The following is a 20,888-nucleotide window of genomic DNA, read 5'->3' on the forward strand; positions in this document are numbered from 1 at the left end:
AACGGATGGGTCTTGTCCATGACATCATTCTCCTAATGATGTGATCCCATTCATGAAATGACAACACATGTTTATGGTCAGGAAACTTAACCATCTTTGATTAAAGAGCTAGTCTAGTAGAGTCATACTAGGGACACTTATGTTTTGTCTATGTATTCACACATGTACTAAGTTTCTGGTTAATACAATTCTAGCATGAATAATAAACATTTATCATGAAATAAGGAAATAAATAATAACTTTATTATTGCCTCTAGGGCATATTTCCTTCAGTCTCCCACTTGCACTAGAGTCAATAATCTAGTTCACATCGCCATGTGACTTAAAACTGATAGATCACATCGTCATGTGATTAACACCCATAGTTCACATCACCATGTGACCAACACACAAAGGGTTTACTATAGTCAATAATCTAGTTCACATCGCTATGTGATTAAAACCCAAAGAGTACTAAGGTGTGATCATGTTTTGCTTGTGAGAGAAGTTTAGTCAACGGGTCTTCCACATTCAGATCCATATGTTTTTTGCATATTTTATAAATTTCTACAATGCTCTGCATGGAGCTACTCTAGATAATTGCTCCCACTTTCAATATGTAATCATATTGAGACTTAGAGTCATCCAGATCGGTGTCAAATCTTGCATTGACGTAACTTTTTATGACGAACTTTTTGTCACCTCCATAACCGAGAAACATATCCTTATTCCACTAAGGATAATTCTGACCGCTATCGAGTGATCCACTCCTGGATCACTACTGTACACTCTTTTCAAACTCATGATGAGGTACACAATAGGTCTTGTACACATCATAGCATACTTTATAGAACCTATGACTGAGGCATAGGGAATGACTTTTCATTCTCTTTCTGTTTTTCTGCCGTGGTCGTGTTTTGAGTCTTACTCAAAATTACACCTTGCAACACAGGAAAGAACTCCTTCTTTGACTGTTCCATTTTGAACTACTTCAAAATCTTGTCAAGGTATGCACTCACTGAAAAATCTTATCAATCCTCTTGATCTATCTCTGTAGATCATGATGCCCAATAAGTAAGCAGCTTTATCGAGGTCCTTCTTTGAAAAACTCCTTTAAAACACTCCTTTATGCTTTCCAGAAAATTCTACATCATTTCCGATTAACAATATGTCATTCTACTTATCAGAAAGGCTGTAGTGCTCCCACTCACTTTCTTGTGAATGCAGGCTTCACCGCAAGTCTGTATAAAACTATATACTTTGATCAACTCATCAAAGCATATATTCCAACTCCGAGATGCTTGCACCAGTCCATAGATGGATCGCTGGAGCTTGCACACTTTGTTAGCACCTTTAGGATTGACAAAACCTTCTTGTTGCATTATATACAACTCTTCTTTAAGAAATCCAGTAAGGTATGTAGTTTTGACATCCATTTGCCAGATTTCATAAAATGTTGCAATTGATAACATGATTCGGACAGACTTAAGCATCGCTGCGAGTGAGAAAATCTTATCGTAGTCAAGGACCTTGAACTTGTCGAAAACTTTTTGCGACAATTCGAGCTTTGTCGATAGTAACACTACTATTAGCGTCCGTCTTCCTCTTGAAGATCCATTTATTCTCAATGGCTCGACGATCATTGAGCAAGTCAATCAAAGTCCATACTTTGTTCTCATACATAGATCCCATCTCAGATTTCATGGCCTCAAGCCATTTCGCGGAATCTGGGCTCATCATCGCTTCCTCATAGTTCGTAGGTCTAAAGTTTCAGTAAGAACAGGATTACCGTACCACTCTGGTGCGGAACGTACTCTAGTTGACCTACGAGGTTCGGTGGTAACTTGATCCAAAGTTTCATGGTCATCATCATTAACTTTCTCACTAATTGGTGTAGGCATCATTGGAACTGATTTTTGTGATGAACTACTTTCCAATTCGGAAGAAGGTACAATTAGCTCATCAAGTTCTACTTTCCTCCCACTCACTTCTTTCGAGAGAAACTCCTTCTCTAGAAAGGATACATTTTTAGCAACAAAGACCTTGCCTTCAGATCTGTGATAGAAGGTGTACCCTACAGTTTCTTTTGGGTATCCTATAAAGACGCACTTCTCCGATTTGAGTTCGAGCTTATTAGGCTGAAGTTTATTCACATAAGCATCGCAACCTCAAACTTTAAGAAACGACAACTTAGGTTTCTAGCCAAAACATAGTTCATACAATGTCGTCTCAACGGATTTAGGTGGTGCCCTATTTAACGTGAATGCAGTTCTCTATAATGCATAACCCCAAAGCGATAGTGGTAAATCGGTAAGAGACATCATAGATCGCACCATATCTAATAAAGTACGGTTACGACGTTCGGACACACCATTACGCTATGGTCTTCCAGGTGGCATGAGTTGTAAAACTATTCCACATTGTTTTATATGAAGGTCAAAACTCGTAACTCAAATATTTGCCTCCGCGATCAGATCGTAGAAACTTTATTTTCTTGTTACGATGATTCTCCACATTACTCTGAAATTCTTCGAACCTTTTCAAATGTTTTAGACTTGTGTTTCATTAAGTAGATATACCCATATCTTCTCAAATCATCTATCAAGGTCAGAAAATAACGATACCCGCCGCGAGCCTCAACACTCATCGGACCGTATACATCAGTATGTATTATTTCCAACAAGTTTATTGCTTGCTCGATTGTTCCGGAGAACGGAGAGTCTTAGTCATCTTGCCCATGAGGCATGGTTCGCAAGCACCAAGTGATTCCAAAATTCCATTAGCATGGAGTTTCTTCATGTGCTTTACAACAATATGACCTAAACGGCAGTGCCACTAATAAGTTGCACTATCATCATTAACTTTGCATCTTTTGTCTTCAATATTATGAATATGTGTATCACTACGATCGACATCCAACAAACCATTTTCATTGGGTGTATGACCATAGAAGGTTTTATTCATGTAAACAGAACAACAATTATTCTCTGATTTAAATGAATAACGGTATTGCAATAAACATGATCAAATCATATTCATGCTCAACGCAAACACCAAATAACGTTTATTTAGGTTCAACACTAATCCCGAAAGTATATGGAGTGTGCGATGATGATCATATCAATCTTGGAACCACTTCCAACACACATCGTCACTTCACCCTTAAGAGAATCTCCAGCCGCGCCCCCAACAGCTCCCCCCCAGGCGAGTTTTTAGCGCCGGTGGCCGAAAATCGGCCCAGTCGCGCCCCCAGGACCTAGTTTAGCGCTGGTTTGGGCCAAATCCAGAGCCGGCGATCCCGCCCCGAACCCAATCGCCGAGGTGTCGACTAGGGGCGCCGGCAGAAGCGAAAAGGGGCATGGGGCCGCTCTGCCGGCGAGAGGAGGCCCTTTTCCCACTGTTTCCTCCCGCTTCCCCCCCTCGGCTTCCCTCTCATTCTCCATTCCTCCTGCCAACTCCGCCTCCTCCCTTCCAAGCCGCCCGCCATGCCGCTGAAGAATTACATGATCCCCGCGCCGCGACGGATCCTACAGCTGCCGCCGTCATCCAGGCGAAGCAGAGGAAGTAGAGGGCGTGGCCGTCTAGCCCCCGTGCATGACCAACACCGACTGGAAGGCGGCAGTGCTGCGCTGGGAGGCCATCACCGCCGATAGGCGCAACAGGGCCAAGAAGGCGAGTGAGAGGGCGGCGGCCATGGCGGGGCGGAGCAGGCGGAGCACGTGGCTGCCGAACAAGCTGAGGCGGCTCGCGCGGGGATGATGAATCCACCTGGTGGCTCGCACGCCGCCTGGAGCCAGCAAAGTGTCGGCTCTCCGGCCGGCTTCTCATTTGTTGCCACACCCATGGAGCACGCCATCGCCGGGCTATGCCGATGGCGACGTCCATGGTGGTTTCAACCCCAACATCACCTTTCCCCATGGGCGCCCGGTCCAGCGCACGCCATCGCCCGTGCTCGCCGGTGTGCAGTGCCCTCCATACACGTACTCGCCGCCGGACTACGCAGCTTCCCTGATGCCACCTCTCCGCCGCGGCCTCTACTCGCAAGCCTCCTCCTCGTCGCATCTTGGCAACGCCGACACGACGGAGGCCGACATGGAAGACATCATCGCAGCCGGCTTGGCTGCCGCCGCCGCTTCCCCGGGGTTCACTACCCAAGACAGCTCAATTGATCTCGGCGACATGGACACCGAGCACGACTATGGCGGGGAAGAGCCAGAGGAGGAGGAGGAGGAAGAAGAGGAGTCGGCACCGACGAGGAAAGGCAAGAAGAAGAAGAAGAAGAAGAAGAAGAAGAAGAAGAAGAAAGGGGCGGCCAAGACCGGCGAGCCGCGCATCAAGTGGGCGACCAAGGAAGATGAGTGCCTCACCGAAGCATGGAAGGTCATCTGCCTCGACCCGATCACCGGCATGAACCAGAACATCGACACGTATTGGTACCGCATCAAGGCCAAGTTCGGCGAGCGCAAGCTCGTCGACCCCTACTTCAAAGGCGTCCACATGCAGCGGGGGTCGAAGGCGATGGCAAACCATTGGGGGATCATCCAAACGGCGTGCAACAAATGGCATGGGATCATTGAGGAGGTCACGACTCGCCCGGAGAGCGGCACTGGCGTTGAGGATCAGGTACAGCACGCCGTCCTCTCCTATTCATCTCACCATGCGTGCGCCCATTTGCGCGCCCGCACCGACTGATGCCCGCTCTTCGTCGCAGCTGCTGCGCATGTTTGCCATGTACCGCGACGACAATGGCGACCAAGAGTTCAAGTACCTCCACGTCTTCAAACGGATTGACAATTGCGAGAAGTGGACGGATATCCGGCGCACCCTCGCCAAGGCCAAAGAGACGTACAAGCCGGATGCGCTGACACCGGGAGCGGCAGACGGGCGCCCGGACGGCAACAAAGGGGCCAAGAAGGCGAAACATGCTGAGTCGGCTGCCGCACACATGCAAGAGTCCATCGAGCATTGCCTCGTCGACACCAAGACTAGGGCCGCCCAGCGAGAAGAGAAAACCAAGGCAAGGTGGGATGTTTTGATGATGACCATCACCGTCAAACTAGACTTGCTCCGGACCAACGTCGCCGTGAAGCTCAAAACTCAAGACGCCAAGAAGAGGAACAACAACCTGGCTTTTTTGATGGGCGGTGCTGACATGCTCCAGAGCGGCGATGAGAAGCTCAAGGCATGGTTCCTGGTGGAGCGAGGCCTCATCCTGAACCAGATACCGGCGATTCCAACGCCGAGCTGCCGCCCAGCTCGACTGACAATGTCTCCGCGATGCCCAGCTGCACAGAAGCCGCGCCGACTAGTCCAGAAGCCGCGCCAACTCCTCCTAGCCCGCGCACGTTGACGACGACTGATACGTCTCCAACATATCTATAATTTATGAAGCATTCATGCTATTTTGTTATCTGTTTTGAATGATTACGGGCTTTATTATTCACTTTATATTACTTTTGGGACTAACCTATTAACCAGAGGCCCAACCCATATTGTTGTTTTATTGCCCGTTTCAGTATTTCGAAGAAAAGGAATATCAAGCGGAGTCCAAACGGAATGAAACCTTCGGCAGCGTGATTTTTGGGAAGAATATGATCCTGGAGACTTGGAGTTCACGTTAGAAGATCCTCGAGGAGGCCAAGAGATAGGAGGCGCGCCCCCCTACTGGGCGCGCCCCCTGTCTCGTGGGCCCCTCGAGCACCTCCCGACCGACTTCTTTCGCCTATATAGTCCCATGTACCCTAAAAACATCCACGAAGAAGATAGATCGGGAGTTTCGCCATCGCAAGCCTCTGTAGCCACCAAAAACCTCTCGGGAGCCCGTTCCGGCACCCTGCCGGAGGGGGGATCCCTCACCGGTGTCTATCTTTATCATCCCGGTGCTCTCCATGACGAGGAGGGAGTAGTTCACCCTTGGGGCTGAGGGTATGTACCAGTAGCTATGTGTTCGATCTCTCTCTCTCATATTCTCTCTATGGCACGATCTTGATGTATCGCGAGCTTTACTATTATAGTTGGATCTTATGATGTTTCTCCCCCCTCTTCTCTCTTGTGATGAATTGAGTTTTCCCTTTGAAGTTATCTTATCGGATTGAGTCTTTAATGATTTGAGAACACTTGATGTATGTCTTGCCGTGCGTATCTGTGGTGACAATGGGATATCACGTGATCCATTGATGTATGTTTTTGTGATCAACTTGTGGGTTCTGCCCATGAACCTATGCATAGGGGTTGGCACACGTTTTCCTCTTGACTCTCCAGTAGAAACTTTGGGGCACTCTTTGAAGTACTTTTGTGTTGGTTGAATAGATGAATCTGAGATTGTGTGATGCATATCATATAATCATGCCCATGGATACTTGAGGTGACAATGAAGTATCTAGGTGACATTAGGGTTTTGGTTGATTGTCTTAAGGTGTTATTCTAGTACGAACTCTTTAATAGATCGATCCGAAAGAATAACTTTGAGGTGGTTTCGTACCCTACCATAATCTCTACGTTTGTTCTCCGCTATTAGTGGCATTGGAGTGACTCTTTGTTGCATGTTGAGGGCTTGTTGTATGATCTATCTATGCTATTATTGTTGAGAGAACTTGCACTAGTGAAAGTATGAACCCTATGCCTTGTTTCCTATCATTGCAATACCGTTTATGCTCACTTTTGTCATTAGTTACCTTGCTGTTTTTATTATTTCAGATTACAAAAACATATATCTACTATCCATATTGCACTTGTATCACCATCTCTTCGCCGAATTAGTGCACCTATACAATTTACCATTGTATTGGGTGTGTTGGGGACACAAGAGACTCTTTGTTATTTAGTTGCAGGGTTGTTTGAGAGAGACCATCTTCATCCTATGCCTCCTACGGATTGATAAACCTCAGGTCATCCACTTGAGGGAAATTTGCTACTGTCCTACAAACATGTGCACTTGCAGGCCCAACAACGTCTACAAGAAGAAGGTTGCGTAGTAGACATCAAGCTCTTTTCTCGCGCCGTTGTCGGGGAGGCTAGGTAAGCAGCCCTCACACCCCGTCAACTAAGCTCTTTTCTGGCGCCATTGCCGGGGAGGTGAGTGCTTGAAGGTATATCTTTAGATCTTGCAATCGAATCTTTTTGTTTCTTGTTTTATCACTAGTTTAGTCTATAAAAGAAAACTACAAAAAATGGAGTTAAGTTTATCTCGTACGCTTCGTATTTTTAATATCTTTCGTGAGTTTGATGGAAAGGAAAATTGTGCTCAAGTGCTAGAAGAAGAATGCATTAAAATGCTTGGTACTAGACCTTTGTATGATGAGCATGATTGCAATGTTGTTAGTATGAATTCCTTGAATATCCATGATGCTAATGATATGCAAAGCCACAAGCTTGGGGAAGCTATGTTTGATGAATATGATATTTTTAGTCCCCCAAGTTTTGATGAGAATATTTATTATGATGAAAGCATGCCTCCTATTTATGATGATTATATTGATGAAAGTGGGTTTGGAAGAGTGTCAACTTTATTTAGTGATGATTCCACTATTTCGAAAGAGGTTCCAATTGATTATGAGAACAAAGTTGATATCTATGATAATTGTTGTGATGACTTGTATGCTATTAGGAATAATTATAACCATGAAACATGTCATCGTGATTTTAGTTTTCAATTGGATTATGCCTCACATGATAATTATCTTGTTGATTTTGCTCCCACTATTATTCATGAGAAGAATTTTGCTTATGTGGAGAGTAGTAAATTTTCTATGCTTGTAGATCATCAAAGGAATGCTTTAGGTGCTGGTTATATTCTTGAATTCATTCATGATGCTACTGAAAATTATTATGAGGGAGGAACATATGCTTGTAGGAGTTGCAATAATGTCAAGTTTCCTCTCTATGTGCTTCAAGGTTTGAAGTTATGTTTGTTTTTGCCTTCCTATGCTAGTTGATTATTTTTCCCATAAGTTGTTTGCTCACAAAATCCCTATGCATAGGAAGTGGGTTAGGCATAAATGTGCTAGTCATATGCTTCATGATGCTCCCATTATGTTTCAATTCTTATCTTTTATGTGAGCATCATTGTTGTTAGCAGAAACCATTGGTCTCCTCTGTGCCCTGGTCGTGCCCACGTACAGCTGCACAATCACCACTTCCCAGCGCACGTCGCTCCTGTAAACTGCGCTACGGCGCCCCCCTGTTGTACTTTATACATGAGTGTAATACAGAGAACACCGCAAGGTGCATCACTTCCTGCTTTCTCTCATCTACATGGTATCAGACGCCGGCATCGTCCAGCGCCTGTAGATCGCTTCCGCTGCCGATCTCTCCCCGCGGCGCCATGGCTACGCCTCCGCCGCCACCCCCACCTCCTCCCCGTCCCACCTTCCCTGGCCATGGCTCCTCTCCTATGACACCGGCGCGCCCGCAGCAGCCTCTGCTCACGCCGTCCGCGCTCGCTCGCGGTGCCCCCCTCCTCCTGGCTGATCCCGCTGCCTCCTCCTCGACGGCATCGACCTTCTCCCCCCTCGCCGGTATCTACATCAACTAGCATGTGCCCATCACGCTCACCCTCAACCCCCCCCCCCAACTTCTCCCAGTGGTGAACTCTGTTTGAGGTCATGTTCCAGAAGTACGCGATCACCGACCACATCACCGGCGTGGCTCGTCCCAGCGATGCTGCCTGGGTACAGGACGACGCCCACATCCTCTCCTGCCCTACACGCGTGTGAGCCCGGAGATCTTCCGCCTCGTTCATCAGCGCGGTGCCTCAGCCGCGGAGATATGGGGCGCGGTGCTCTCGCTGTTCATGGAGAACGCCGAGCACCAGGTCGTCCTTCTCACCATGGAGTTTCGCCGCATCAAGCAGGGTGGCGCCTCCATCATCGACTACTTCGGGCGCCTCAAGGAGTGCGCCGACCGGCTCTCTGACCTCGGTGAAATCGTGCAGGACCGTGACCAAGTGCTCAACATGTTCCGCGGCCTCCACCCTCGTCTCCGGTACGCCATCCCGATCCTCACTATGCAGACGCCGTTTCCTACCTTCCTCCGTTGCCGTGCGTTTCTGCTGCTGGAGGAGAGCCGGCTGACGCCCGAGCCCTCCACGGAGATGGCTCTGTACGCCGCCCGCGCCCCCCCTGGCTCCAACTCCGGCAGGGCATCCTCGGGTGGTGGCAAACAAGGCAGCAGCAACCGTCGCTCTGGTGGCGGCCGCAACAAAGGGAAGGGCAAGGCCGTCGATCACAGCGGTGCATCCTCATCCCGTCCCTCTGCACCAACTGCTCCCGCGCCCGCGCCCTGGACTGGCATGGTGCATGCCTGGCCCATGCCGTGGCACCCGCACACGCCTGGAGCCAGCGTACTCGGTCCGCGGCCCGGCTCTACTGCACCATTCACCGGGATCGCGTCACACTACACTACTACACCGTCTGCTGCACCACACCCGATCCCCTGCGACGCCCCGCCCGTCGTCTCGATGCCCGGCGCTGTACCACCCCACCCTCTCTACGGCGGACCGCCCGCCGATGCGGCGCCCTCTGGACAGCCTGCCTGGGATCAGGCCGGTCTAGTGCAGGCCCTGAACAACCTCGGGGTGCAACAGCAGCAGCCGCCCAACCCGACCTGGTACCTGGATACGGGTGCTTCATCACACATGGCGTCCTTGTCTGGTATGTTGTCCTTTGCCCAACCCTGTACTTCTACCCGTATAGTAGTTGGCAATGGTACCTCGTTTGCGATCACACACAAAGGACACGCCTCCCTTCCTACCTCTGGCTCTCCTCTCTCTCTTAGAAATGTTCTTATTTCTCCAACCCTCGTCAAGAATCTTCTTTCCGTCAAGAAACTAGCCTGTGATAATCCCGTTAATGTTGAATTTGACGACATTGGCTTCTCTATCAAGGATCAAAGAACGAAGCGGGTGATCCCCCGATGTGATGATGACAGCGACCTCTACCCCGTCTCTCCTTCGTCGACGCACCATGCCCTCACCGCTGTCTCGGCTGAACCGTGGCACGAACGCCTTGGTCACCCGCATCACGACGCCCTTCGACTAGCTCTTCGGCACACTGCAGACGCTGCTCCCGTCGCCACCACTCATCCCTGCTCGAGCTGTCAGTTAGGCAAAAGTACTAGGTTACCATTCAGCACTTCCGATCATGTGTCGTATTTCCCTTTCCAGTTGATACATTGTGATGTATGGACCTCGCCTGTATCCAGCACGTCTGGCTTTCCGTACTATTTAGTTGTGCTTGACGATTACAGTCACTTTGTTTGGACCTACCCTCTATGCCACAAATCTGACGCGCTACCTACGCTCGAGCACTTTGCCGCCCTAGTTCGCACCCACTTTCACCTCCCCATTCTCACACTGCAGGCGGATAATGGCCGCGAGTTCGACAACCACGCATCTCGCACCTTCTTCTCCGCTCACGGCATCGTTCTCCGCATGTCTTGCCCATACACGTCCCCGCGGAACGGGCGCGCTGAGCGCGTGCTCCGCACCCTCAACGACATCGTCCGCACTATCCTCATCCACGCTGGCATGCCGTTCATGTTCTGGGCTGAGGCTCTCAACACCGCCACGTTCTTGCTGAAGCGGCGTCCATGCCGTTCCCGCCATGCCGCTACCCTGTTCTTTCTCCTCTACAGTGCCCACCCTAGCTACACCGCCATGCGCGTATTTGGCTGCTTGTGTTACCCTAACCTCTCGACCGTAGCACCGCATAAGCTTGCTCCGCTCGACGCCGTGTGTCTTCCTCGGGTACTCCACTGATCACAAGGGGTATCGGTGCCTCAACAGAGCCACCGGGCGTGTCATTGTCTCACGCCATGTCACGTTCGACGAATGCACCTTCCCTTTCCAGCAGCCCAAACCTGCCACTGCTCCCGACACAATGGCCGCCGACGACCATGTCGTGCCACCCTTCTCGTACCCCATAACCCGCCGGGCTCGCACAACTCGTGTGCATTCCCCCTAGTTCCTCTACCCCAGTGGCCCGTCCGCCTGACAACACCGCCCCGGCTACGCCCTCTCCATCCCACTCCACTACTGTGCCAGCCAGCTCGCCTGGCACCTCTCCTCGCGACACTGTCCTACCAGTCGTTCCGACGGGCGCACCCATGCCAGAGCGCGAACCAGCACGCGAACCAGCCGCCCCACACAAGCCCAAGCCTCCAGTTGTTCCCACTCACTCCATGGTCACGCGTGCACAGCTGGGCACGTTCCGGCCAAACCCCAAGTATGCCGACAACAACTCTGTCACCACCATCTCCCCCGTTCCCACGTCCGTGTGTGCTGTGCTTCGTGACACCAATTGGCAGACAGCTATGCAGGATGAATACAGGGCGCTCATGGCGAACAGGACCTGGACGCTTGTGCCACGACTCGCCAAAGCCAACATCGTCTCCGGCAAGTGGTTGTTTCGACACAAGTACAAGGCGGACGTCACGCTGGAACGCTACAAAGCTCGATGGGTCGTCCGTGGCTTCTCGCAGCGCCCCGGCATTGACTTTGACGAGACATTCTCTCCTGTCGTCAAGTCGGCGACGATTCGCGTCGTCCTCGCCATTGCTGCGGCCCGGGACTGGCCAGTTCATCAAATGGACGTCAACAATGCATTTCTGCAAGGCTACCTCAACGAGCGCATCTACTGCCAGCAACCTGCCGGCTTCGTCCACGAGCGTCACCCCAAGCATTTGTGCCTCCTCGATCGCTCCCTGTACGGGCTCAAGCAGGCGCCGCGGGCCTGGTTCGATCGCTTCGCTGCCTTTCTTCGTCAAGTTGGGTTCACGGCAGCTCGATCGGACCCGTCCCTCTTCATGGTCCAGCGCGGCTGCGAGACTGCGTACCTGCTCCTGTATGTGGACGACATCGTCATCACAGCGTCCTCGTCGTCCCTCCTCTAGCAGCTCCAGTGCCAACTCCTCGCCGAGTTCTCCATGAAAGATCTCGGCCCGCTGCACTACTTCCATGGGATTCGCGTCTCCCGCACCGCAGCCGGCTTCTTCCTGTCACAGAGCAAGTACGCCGAAGAGCTGCTGGACCGCACCAACATGCTGCAGTGCAAGCCCGTGAGCACACCCGTCGACACGCGCTGCAAGCTCTCCGCGGATGCCGGTCCTCCCGTTGACGACGCCTCCGACTACCGCAGCATCGTTGGCGCCCTGCAGTACCTGACGATGACGCGGCCGGATCTCGCCTACGTTCAGCAAGCATGCCTGTCCATGCACGATCCGCGTGAGCAACATCTCACGCTGGTCAAACGCATTCTGCGTTATGTGCGCGGCTCGCACACTCACGGGCTGCACATCGCTCGCTCCCCGGCGTTGGATCTGGTCGCGTACTCGGATGCGAACTGGGCGGGCTGCCCCAACACCCGCCGCTCGACGTCCGGCTACGCCATCTTCCTAGGTGACTCGCTGGTGTCGTGGTCATCTAAGCGCCAGCCCACCGTCTCACGCTCGAGCGCCGAGGCGGAGTATCGCACCGTCGCCAACGCGGTCGCTGAATGCCGCTGGCTTCGACAGCTCCTCGGTGAACTACGGACGCCGCTCGCCACCGCCACAGTTGTCTACTGTGACAACATCTCGTCCGTCTACATGGCGGCCAACCCCGTGCATCACCGGTGAACCAAACACATAGAGATCGACATCCACTTCGTCCGCGAGAAGGTCGCCCTCGGCCAGCTCCGTGTGCTCCATGTTCCAACAACACAGCAGTTCGCCGACGTCATGACGAAGGGGCTGCCTACTCCGGCATTCCAGGATTTCTGATCCAGCTTGTGTATCCGGCCTCCGGACACTTCAGCTGCGGTGGGGTGTTAGCAGGAACCGTTGGTCTCCTCTGTGCCCTGGTCGTGCCCACGTACAGCTGCACGATCACCACTTCCCAGTGCACGTCGCTCCTGTAAACTGCGCTACGGCGCCCCCCTGTTGTACTATATACATGAGTGTAATACAGAGAACACCGCAAGGTGCATCACTTCCTGCTTTCTCTCATCTACAATTGTCATCATCATGCCTAGCTAGAAAGGCATTAAAGAAAAGCGCTTGTTGGGAGACAACCCAATATTTACCATTATTGTTTTTTTGTGTTCACATGATTATGCTACTGTAGTAATCATGTTTTATAGCTTTTGTTTTAATAAAGTGCCAAGTAAGACATTTAGGATAGCTCACGGTGATAGTTCTGTTGATCCTACTGAAAATCAGGAACTTTTGCACCCAGTAAATTAGTTTTGTTAATTCACCTAAATGTTCTTCTGATCTTATTCTTTTTGCTCTGTATTGGTACACAAATTTCTTAGGACTTACTAATTTGGTAGAATTTTTGGAGTTCCATAAGTATACGTTTGATACAGATTACTACAGACTGTTCTGTTTTTGGCAGATTCTGTTTTCTATGTGTTGTTTGCTTGTTTTGATCAATCTATGGCTAGTATTAAGTAGTATGAACCATAGAGAACTTGGAATACAGTATATATTACACCGTTATGAATTTAGAATGAGTTCATTACAGTACCTAAGTGGTGGTTTTATTTTCTTATACTAACGGAGCTTACGAGTTTTCTGTTGAGTTTTGTGTTGTGAAGTTTTCAAGTTTTGGGTAAAGATTCGATGGACTATGGAATAAAGAGTGGTGATGGCCTAAGCTTGGGGATGCCCAAGGCACCCCAAGGCAATATTCAAGGACAACCAAGAGCCTAAGCTTGGGGATGCCCCGGATGGCATCCCCTCTTTCGTCTTCGTTCATCGGTAACTTTACTTGGAGCTATATTTTTATTCGCCACATGATATGTGTTTTGCTTGGAGCATCATTTTCTTTTGTTAGTATTTACTTGATGTTATTTAGATTAATGTTTTGCATCTTTATTTTCAATAAAAATGTCAAGGATAGCCTTTACCATGCATATTTTGCTAGCATACATGTTGCTGTTTGAAAACACAAAGTTTACCGCTGTTGCAAAAATTCCCTAGAAAAGTCAGAGCATGATATAATTTTGAAACTTTTTTCATAATGAGCTCTGATAAATTTACTACAGTGTGAATTTTATTACATAATTTGTGGAGTTAGGGAAGTATTGATACTCTTGAATTCTTTACAGACTGTACTGTTTTGGTAGATTGCTGTTATGTTTGCATTGTTTGCATATGTTTGCTTGTTTAATGATTTTATTCAAGGATAGGAGTATTAAATATGCAGAGGCATTTAGTATGCAATGTTGAATAATAATTTTAATGATTTGTTACAGTAGAAAATGATAAGGTTTTGCATTGGTTTATACTAACCTATCTCACGAGTTCTTCTTGAGTTTGGTGTGGATGAAGCTTTTGATAAAAAGAGAAACCATGATATGAGAGGAATTAAGGAGACACAAAAGTTAAAGCTTGGGGATGCCCAAGGCACCCCAAGATATTATTTCAAGAAGTCTCAAGCATCTAAGCTTGGGGATTCCCCGGAAGGCATCCCACCTTTCTTCTTCAACAACTATCGGTTAGTATCGGTTGAGCCTAAGTTTTTGCTTCTTCACATGAGTTGTGCTATCCTGGCAATGTCATTTTATTTTGTTTTGCTTGCTGTTTGAATAAGACACCAAGATCTGAAATTCTTAAATGAGAGAGAGTCTTCACATAGTTGCATAATTATTTAGCTACTCATTGATCTTCACTTATATCTTTTTGAGTAGTTTGTCATTTACTCGTGTGCTTCACTTATATCCTATGAGTAAATTGTTGAATGAGTTGAATGTCATAAAACTGAATTTATACATGCCTCATTTGCTTATCCCATGGGGAGTAATGATTTCACATCTAAGAAGTAGAGGTTGTAAATTTATTGAAGGTTAGCAAGCATTGTATTGGTCATTTGAACAATTCATGAAAGAATATTGAAGGAAGAGAGATTCCACATATAAATATACTATCCTAGACATCTTTTATAATTGGGAGCGCTCATTAAGTATGACATGCTAAAGAGTTGATGTTGGCCAAGGAAGACAACATAATGGTTTATGTTTTCCGACATCTCAGTTAAAGTATATTGTCATGGATCATTCAAACATGTTGAGCTTGCCTTTCCCCCTCATGCTAGACAAAATTTCCTTGCACCAAGTAGAGATACTACTTGTGGTTCCAAATATCCTTAAACCCAGTTTTGCCATGAGAGTCCACCATACCTACCTATGGATTGAGTAAGATCCTTCAAGTAAGTTGTCATCGGTGCAAGCAATAAAACTTGCTCTCTAAATATGTATGATCTTTTGGTGTGAAGAAAATAGCTTTATACGATCTTGTTACGGAAGAAATAAAAGCGACGGACTGCATAATAAAGGTCCATATACAAGTGGCAATATAAAGTGACGTTCATTCACATTAAGATTTTATGCATCCAACCCTAAAGTGCATGACAACCTCTGCTTCCCTCTGCGAATGGCCTATCTTTACTTTATGTCTTTTACTTTTATGCAAGAGTCAAGGTGATCTTCACCTTTCCCTTTTTCATTTTATCCTTTGGCAAGCACCTCGTGTTGGGAAGATCCTGATATATATATCCAATTGGATGTAAGTTAGCATGAACTATTATTGTTGACATCACCCAAAGGTGAATACGTTGGGAGGCAACTCTATAAGCCCCTATCTTTCTCAGTGTCCGATTGAAACTCCATAAACATTAGTATTGTGTGAGTGTTAGCAATTATAGACTATATGATAGTTGAGTATGTGGAGTTTGCTATTCCTGAAAATAAGATGAATTGCAATTGTTTGATGACTGAGAATGAAGTTTGCTAGTTTTCAAGAAAGTTTATGGTCTATGCTTTGACATGTGAATAGCTCGTTACTTGTTCGTGAGAAGTTTTATGAGAAGAACTACTATTATGACATATTATCATGCTAGAAAAGGTGATTGAAATTATAATTGATCAAACTTGTGCACCTTCTAGCATTCACACTTCATAAATTCTTTCTTTTATCATTTACCTACTCGAGGACGAGTAGGAATTAAGCTTGGGGATGCTGATACGTCTCCAACGTATCTATAATTTATGAAGCATTCATGTTATTTTATTATCTATTTTGAATGATTACGGGCTTTATTATACACTTATATTACTTTTGAGACTAACCTATTAACCGGAGGCCCAGCCCATATTGTTGTTTTATTGCCTGTTTCAGTATTTCGAAGAAAAGGAATATCAAACGGAGTCCAAACGGAATGAAACCTTCGGCAGCATGATTTTGGAAGAATGTATCCTAGAGACTTGGAGTTCACGTCAGAAGATCCTCGAGGAGGCCAGGAGATAGGGGCCCCCCCTACTAGGCGCGCCCCCCTGTCTCATGGGCCCCTCGAGCACCTCTCGACTGACTTCTTTCGCCTATATAGTCCCACGTACCCTAAAAACATCCACGAAGAAGATAGATCGGGAGTTCCGCCGCCGCAAGCCTCTGTAGCCACCAAAAACCTCTCGGGAGCCTGTTCCGGCACCCTGCCGGAGGGGGGGGTCCCTCACCGGAGGCCATCTTCATCATCCCGGCGCTCTTCATGACGAGGAGGGAGTAGTTCACCGTCAGGGCTGAGGGTATGTACCAGTAGCTATGTGTTTGATCTCTCTCTCTTGTGTTCTCTCTATGGCACGATCTTGATGTATCGCGAGCTTTGCTATTATAGTTGGATCTTATGATGTTTCTCTCCACTCTACTCTCTTGTGATGAATTGATTTTTCCCTTTGAAGTTATCTTATCGGATTGAGTCTTTAATGATTTGAGAACACTTGATGTATGTCTTGCCGTGCGTATCTGTGGTGACAATGGGATATCACGTGATCCACTTGATGTATGTTTTGGTGATCAACTTGCGGGTTCCACCCATGAACCTATGCATAGGGGTTGGCACACGTTTTCGTCTTCACTCTTCGGTAGAAACTTTGGGGCACTCTTTGAAGTACTTTTGTGTTGGTTGAATAGATGAATCTGAGATTGTGTGATGCATATCGTATAATCATGCCCACGGATACTTGAGGTGACAATGGAGTATCTAGGTGACATTAGGGTTTTGGTTGATTTGTGTCTTAAGGTGTTATTCTAGTATGAACTCTTTAATATATCGATCCGAAAGAATAACTTTGAGGTGGTTTCGTACCCTACCATAATCTCTACGTTTGTTCTCCGCTATTAGTGGCTTTGGAGTGACTCTTTGTTGCATGTTGAGGGCTTGTTATATGATCTATCTATGTTATTATTGTTGAGAGAACTTGCACTAGTGAAAGTATGAACCCTATGCCTTGTTTCCTATCATTGCAATACCGTTTACGCTTACTTTTATCATTAGTTACCTTGCTGTTTTTATTATTTCAGATTACAAAAACCTATTTCTACTATCCATATTGCACTTGTATCACCATCTCTTCGCCGAACTAGTGCACCTATACAATTTACCATTGTATTGGGTGTGTTGGGGACACAAGAGACTCTTTGTTATTTGGTTGCAGGGTTGTTTGAGAGAGACCATCTTCATCCTACGCCTCCCAAGGATTGATAAACCTTAGGTCATCCACTTGAGGGAAATTTGCTACTGTCCTACAAACCCGTGCACTTGCAGGCCCAACAACGTCTACAAGAAGAAGGTTGCGTAGTAGACATCAACGACGCCGGAGGTTGAACTCGATGTTTGATGCATTCCTTTCGCGTCCTTCCTTTTTTGCGCGCCAAACTACTGCCTATCCTTTCATTTGATCGTTGAACTGTGGCACTGAATCGCCAAACTATTGCGATGATCGCCGGATCATGCCCTTTTTGGAGTGGGAACGATCAAGTTTGAATATGGGGCGCGTGTCTAGCGCCTTGGGAGGAGGCACCTGGGGGCGTGGCTGGGGCCTTGGTTGCCCCAAGGGTCTAAAACTCATCGGGTGGACGCCCGAAAATGCGCCGACCTATGCGCTGGGGGGCCGAACGAGTGGAGATGCTCTAACTAGTCTCTGTTCATTCTGCAACTCCCGTTTTGAGTTACTAATCTTAGCAACTGAATCGGTATCAAATACCTAGGGGTTGCTATGAACACTAGTAATGTACACATCAATAATCTGTATATCAGATATACCTTTGTTCACTTTGCCATCCTTCTTATCCGCCAAATATTTGGGGTAGTTCCGCTTCTAGTGACCATTCCCTTTGAAGTAGAAGCACTCAGTTTCAGGCTTAGGTCTAGCTTTGGGCTTCTTCATGGGAGTGACAACTTGCTTGCCATTCTTCTTGAAGTTTCCTTTCTTTTCCTTTGCCCTTTTCTTGAAACTAGTGATCTTGTTAACCATCAAAAATTGATGCTTTTTCTTGATTTCTACCTTCGCCGATTTCAGCATCGCGAAGAGCTCGGGAATCATTTTTTTCATCCCTCGCATAATATAGTTCATCACGAAGTTCTAGTAACTTGGTGATAGTGACTAGAGAACTCTGTCAATCACTATCTTATCTGGAAGACTAAATCCCACTTGATTCACGCGATTGTAGTACTCAGACATTCTGAGCACATGCTCACTATCTGAGCTATTCTCCTCCATCTTGTAGGCAAAGTACTTTGTCAGAGGTCTCATACCTCTTAACACGGGCATGAGTCTGAAATACCAATTTCAACTCTTGGAACATCTCATATGCTCCGTAGCGTTCAAAACGTTTTTGAAGTCCCGGTTCTAAGTCGTAAAGCATGGTGCACTAAACTATCAAGTAATCATCATACCGAGCATTGTCCAAACGTTCATAATGTCTGCATCTGCTCCTGCAATAGGTTTGTCAGCTAGCAGTGCATCAAGGACATAATTCTTCTATGCAGCAATGAGGATAATATTTAGATCATGAACCAAGTCCGCATCATTCCTACTATCATATATCAACTTAGTTTTCTCTAGGAACATATCATAAATAAATGGGAAGCTACATCGCAAGTATTGATCTACAACATAGATATGCAAATACTATCAGGACTAAGTTCATGATAAATTAATGTTCAATTAACCATATTACTTAAGAACTCCCACTTAGATAGACATCCCTCTAGTCATCTAAATGATCACGTGATCCATATCAACTAAACCATGCCCGATCATCACGTGATATGGAGTAGTTTCCAACGGTGAACATCACTATGTTGATCATATCTACTATATGATTCATGCTTGACCTTTCGGTCTCAGTGTTCCGAGGCCATATCTGCATATGCTAGGCTCGTCAAGTTTAACCCGAGTATTCTGCGTGTGCAAAACTGGCTTGCACCCGTTGTATGTGAACGTAGAGCTTATCACACCCGATCATCACGTGGTGTCTGGGCACGATGAACTGTAGCAACGGTGCATACTCAGGGAGAACACTTATACCTTGAAATTTAGTAAGGGATCATCTTATAATGCTACCGCCGTACTAAACAAAATAAGATGCATAAAAGATAAACATAACATGCAATCAAAATATGAGACATGATATCGCCATCATCATCTTGTGCTCATGATCTCCATGACTGAAGCATCGTCATGATCTCCACCGTCACCCATGCGACACCTTGATCTTCATTGTAGCATCGTTGTCATCTCACTAACTATTGCTTCTACGACTATCGCTACCGCTTAGTGATAAAGTAAAAACAATTACATGGCGATTGCATTGCACATAATAAAGCGAAAACCATATGGCTCCTGCCAGTTGCCGATAACTCTGTTACAAAACATGATCATCTCATACAACAAATTATATCACATCATGTCTTGACCATATCACATCACAGCAAGCCCTGCAAAAACAAGTTAGACGTCCTCTACTTTGTTGTTGCAAGTTTTACGTGGCTGCTATGGGCTTCTAGCAAGAACCCTTCTTACCTACGCATCAAAACCACAATGATTTTCTATCAAGTGTGATGTTTTAACCTTCAACAAGGACCGGGTGTAGTCAAACTCAATTCAACTAAAGTTGGAGAAACAGACACCCGCTAGCCACCTGTGTGCGAAGCATGTTGGTAGAACCAGTCTCATGAACGCGGTCATGTAATGTTGGTCCGGGCCGCTTCATCCAACAATACCGCGAAATCAAAGTGAGACATTGGTGGTAAGCAGTATGACTATTATCCCCCTCAACTCTTTGTGTTCTACTCGTGCATATAACATCTACGCATAGACCTGGCTTGGATGCCACTGTTGGGGAACGCAGTAATTTCAAAAAAATTCCTACGATCACGCAAGACCTATCTAGGAGATGCATAGCAACGAGAGGGGAGGGTGTGTCCACGTACCCTCGTAGATCAAAAGCGGAAGCGTTTAGTAATGCGGTTGATGTAGTCGAACTTCTTCGTGATCCCACCAATCTAAGCACCGAACGTATGACACCTCTGTGTTCAGCATACGTTCAGCTCGATGACGTCCCTCATACTCTTGATCCAGTTCAGGTCGAGGGAGAGTTCCGTCAGCACGATGGTGTGGTGATGGTGATGATGATGTTACCGGCGCAGGGTTTCGCCTAAGCACTACGACAATATGACTGAGGTGTGTAACTGTGGAGGGGGGCACCACACACGGCTAAAAGATCAAATTGTGTGTCTTTGGGGTGCCCCCCTCCCCCGTATATAAAGGAGGGAGGAGGAGGAGGCTGGCCTAGGAGAGGTGGGACTATAGGGGGAGTCCAACTAGGATTCCCAATCCTAGTTGGAGTCCCCTTCCTTTTCCAAGAGGTGGAGAGAGGGAAGGAGGAGGGGAGGGAGAAGGAAAGAGGGGGGTGCCGCCCCTCCTAGTCCAATTCAGACCAGCCGATGGGGGGCGCGCTGCCTCCCCTTGTGGCCCTTCTCTCCTTTCCACTAAAGCCCAATAAGGCTCAATACTTCCTCCGGTGAATTCCCGTAACTCCCCGGTTCTCCAAAAAATACATGAATCACTCGGAACCTTTCCGATGTCCGAATA

This window comes from Triticum aestivum, chromosome 2B, assembly GCF_018294505.1.
Source record: "Triticum aestivum cultivar Chinese Spring chromosome 2B, IWGSC CS RefSeq v2.1, whole genome shotgun sequence".
Lineage (NCBI taxonomy): Eukaryota > Viridiplantae > Streptophyta > Magnoliopsida > Poales > Poaceae > Triticum > Triticum aestivum.